This window comes from Bombus pyrosoma, linkage group LG4 (genome assembly GCF_014825855.1).
Source record: "Bombus pyrosoma isolate SC7728 linkage group LG4, ASM1482585v1, whole genome shotgun sequence".
Lineage (NCBI taxonomy): Eukaryota > Metazoa > Arthropoda > Insecta > Hymenoptera > Apidae > Bombus > Bombus pyrosoma.
The window spans coordinates 14761838-14766278 of record NC_057773.1 but is presented as its reverse complement, the minus strand read 5'-3'; the positions used below and the strand labels follow the sequence as shown (position 1 = coordinate 14766278).

The 4441-nt window shown below is 39.1% G+C and overlaps 1 protein-coding gene across 2 annotated transcripts in view; it reads right to left on the bottom strand.

The window, feature by feature from the left end:
• The window catches only part of LOC122567163, a 39884-nt gene that overhangs the window by 6931 nt on the left and 28512 nt on the right, over positions 1-4441 (bottom strand). The gene's annotated exons all lie outside the window — the stretch shown is intronic.

Sequence of the window (4441 nt, the reverse complement as noted above, 5' to 3'; positions counted from 1 at the left end):
TTTTCTGCATCTTCGTTGTGTCCTAGAGATAGACGTTTCCGTTTCCTCTTTTAATTAGGTCAAGTCTACCAAAAAGCAAAGGGCAAAAAGCAACGAAACTAAGTACTGCGTTCGTTGAAAATTTCTATAAATCATGAACTCGCAGATATTCGACATTTCGAAATTACAATAGAGGCAACAAATAAAAGGAATAAAATAACAACACCGTAATCAATGTGAAACAAAGTTTAGAAAATATGTGAAATACACGCGCGTTTAAATAATTTGAAATTCCAACGATTTAAACTGAAACTTTAAAACTGTACGCGCGTATATGCGATATACGTGTAGAGAGCGTTGAGGAAGAAGGTGTCAGGACCGCGCTACGGTGTGATTCTACAAAGTAGAATCGGTTTGACAAAGATCGACCTAGAAAGATTATAGGGCGATTGGCTTGACCTTGAAATTCGAGGCCAGAAGGCCAAGTTTGTTTACTCGCATCGTGTTCTATCGATCGCAAGGAGCGAGCATGCAAAGGGAATCACGGATCGGAGCTCGATCCTTCTGTTGCAAAAAAAAAAAAAAAAAAAAAAAAAAAAGAAGAAAACGATGTTTAGTAAAGTTCCGTTGCAAAGTTACCGCAGCGATCGGAATTACTTTTACAAAGACCAGTAGAACACGATAGAATCAGAAGAAATTTGACTTTTCGATCTGGAGTTTCAAGGTCGGGGTCAACTTCGCGGCAACTTTTTACATCGATCTCCACCACACCAAGGCGTACAATTTTGACGCACCCTGTACAGACGGCAGATTGAAGAAAAGATCAGAATGACCTGCTATACATAGCTGGCCATATCGAGGAGTGCGAGCAGGAGGACTCAAGCAACCGGTCCATCAGTCGCGTGCAACAGCCGCGAAACATGGCGGCTGTGAAGAAAGAGGTAGAGGTAAACTCGCGTTTCTTCTATGTAATCTGATCGAGAGCATTGGCATTTAAAGGATCCTTTACATCGCTTGCCCACGCATATTCACTGTTCACGCTGCATGTTCGGGTGGTCCTTCGTGCCAATTTCATTCTACTGTCGTTTTCTCCTATGCAATGCTGGTATGGTAATCGCTGCCGTTCCATCTTTCTCTTCTTATCTTTTCTCCTTTTCCTTGCTCTCGGGCTTTCTCTCCGGGCTTAGCGACGAACGCCGCGTGCGTACAATAGAACGCTTCGAGTAACTCGTTACGTTTCAAGTTCGTATCGTCGACGGACCTAACGTCGAAAGTGAACGGATCGAGCGCGCATAGATTACGCGTTTGAAACGAGCTATCTGTAAGATAGCTGGTGCGGATGGTTCGTACGAAAGCAAGTACGAGGATGTATCCGATGAAAGCCGTACCAGGCCATATCGGGACTAATAGGGAGTTTTTCAAGGAGCGATGTAAAAGTGGTAGGAACCGGGCAACAGGACAAACCGAAAGTGTTGGATAAACTGTTTAATCGTGAACTATACTCTCCAACGAATAATACGACGAAGCGGCAAAAAGTTTTTAAACGTGAATTATAACGTTTAATCGATTCTCTATACACTTTTGAATTTTTGAGATGGAAAATTTCATGTAACATACAATAAACTACTTATCTTATCGCACGCTGCGTTCACTGTGCAACGGTGCTAAAAGCAGATGTACAAAAGAAGGTAACGATGGCTATGAGAAAACCATGAAAACCATGAAGATCGGGACATTCAGCTGATAGCATACGAAGATTATAAAGCAAAAAGATAATTTGTCTGTGCGCATAGGATAGATTTATTCATAGATATCGATACCTTAATACCTTGATATACCTCGAATACGTTCGAATATACAGCGGTTACGAAGACGTTTCAACATTTATAAACGCTGTTCATGTTCTTGTGTATTATATAAAACATTTTCAAATTTTATTAGCACAAAAGGACCACATCTAAAGAATCATCAATGTTGATGTTTACAAAAATTCACTATAAAACTAATCGTCATAATCGTACGATAAAATTATATTGTTTGTACGATATACGACTAGAAGAATATACGACGATTCGCATAAACTGTTTCATCTCCCTTTTTAGGTAATGAAAAGCCATCGTAAGGTTAAAAGTATTCCCTGAATCGTAAAGTAATCTTTGATTTCGAACCTCCTGGCGTTGTTTTCTTTCAACGTGCTACTCCACGTGTAAACTATCTACGTCGTACGCTACTTCTTTTGTAAGTATATGCTTTGACAAGTATATGTTTGTAATATCGTCAACGTTTTCCACATATCAATTTATCAATTTACATTTGAGATTTTACTCGCTAATGGTAAATGTTCGAACAACCTGTTTCGTCAGCCTTTGTATACGTGTTAAATAATAACAACGATCGTTTATTAGCGAAAATGTTCGATATATGCTACTTTCCGATTTATGTACTTCCTCTCCTCTTCTTTCTTCTCCTCTGGATGAAAAAGAAAAAGGAAAAAAGAAGAAAGAGAGACAGAGAGGGAGGTGTAAAAAAAAAAAGGGAAGAAGAGTAAAGTTTGGGTGTGGGTGTCGAAGGTGATCTTGGGCTTACCATTTACGGATGTATGACAAAACCGGATACAGAGAGTTACGAGACTGATCTAAAATGCGAAGAAAAAGCTGAAAGAACTGGGATATGTTTGAGTGTATCTGCAAACGTTCGAAGGATACTTTGAATCTTCATGTCGAAGTCATCGAACTCTGTGCACTTGTTATTCGTGCGTAAGGCCGTGATTATACAGAGAGCGGCGAGCGGTGAGCGGCAACAGCTGCGAAACAAGTGACGGCAAAGCGGCAGAAAATATATGAGATAAGCTTAAATGTTATTCTCAGTTGCTATTGATAAAAATTGGAAACAACCACGTAAGCCACGTAACCGATGCGTATAATGTCCGTTTCGGGTTCCATATCCTGAAATATTAGCTCTAGTTTCGTGCCAACAACTTTCGGTACGTTGGCTATGTGCCCTACTATCTGGATCGATAAAGTTCGTTTTCTGATTCACGGTTAAACGTTTATAACACGACGATTATATCATTTCCACTGACTTGATATATTTATGAAACCTGATTTAATCCTGATTTGTTAATCACACGGATTGTGTAATGTTTTAGACGAGCTGTCCGCGATTACCTGGATGAATAAACGTTTTGTCCAGCAAGAGGACGTCCTTTATTATTATACTCATGTTTCCTTCGTCGATTCCAACTGTTACTTTGTTCTTCCGATTTGAACTGGACTTTGCTTCATCCACAAAACAAATAACTCTCGGTAAAGTTGACGCAACGACTTCTCACGGTTATATTCGATTCATTTTCTACGATAAAAGAACTCTTGTCATGGTTCGAGCAGCAGGTGGTATCCAATAACCGCGGCAAACATTTCGAATGGAACGGCGCGATCGTTCAAACCAAGAATTTTTCTATACGCTCGTCTTTGCATTATCTTGTATTTGAATACGGCTTCTTCTTGCGATTTTTAACAGCACTGTGAAATTCATACAACTTTGTTTTACGCACTGTATAATTAGAAAACACATTGTACATAACATGAGATACTTTGTTCCAATCAACGCTGTTACTGTTAACTCGCTGATAGTGGTAACTCGATAAACGATGGAGCCAGAATGGTAATCAGAATATGATTGTAAATACAGAACAAACTGGTGAAACATGTCTTGTCCGTGGCCTCGATCACGGTGTTTACACCTACATTTATTATTTTGTCACAAGTCGAGTACATACTTTGGAATGGTGATGATATCTAACAATTGAAAATAACAAAAAAAAAAAAAGAAAAAAGAAAGAAAAGAAAAAGAGAAAAAATGGAAAGAGAGAAAGAAAGAAAGAAAAGGAAGAAATCCCGTTGTTGATAATGGTCATCAAACTCGGTAAGCAAAAGATTGTCGTCGTTTATAATGGTTATTGGCGAGCAGAGTATTCTCTAAAAATTAATATTTTTCAATCGTTTAATTCTTCGTTGAATTTCTTTAAGATTAGGAGATCGCTTCTTCCATTTAGACAAAAGTCGTCTAGGAAAAGAAAACTTTAAAATAGTAGAAGTAAGTAATAGTAGAAGCTTTTTATCCTTGATCAGCATAGAGGACGAAACTGACAAAATTTCAATGTTAATCAATGTTAATCAAAAATGACAAGATTCGAAAGGAAAATAATTCCTCTTGGAAGCAATTTACGTGAAAAAGTATGTACCGTGTGATCGATATAGAGTATCGAACGCAAAGCTCGGTACCACCTCGGCATCAGAGCCTGAAAGAGCAAGTGCCGAGAAGTAAGAGCAAAAGTACGTAGCTTCTGCGAGATCTTGCAGCGCGACATAAGGCCACGCACTCGCAGGCGTAAATAGGTGGGTGGTTGGGTAGGTAAGGAGGATAGCCGTAAGAAGGATAGCCGTAAGAAGGCGACCAACAC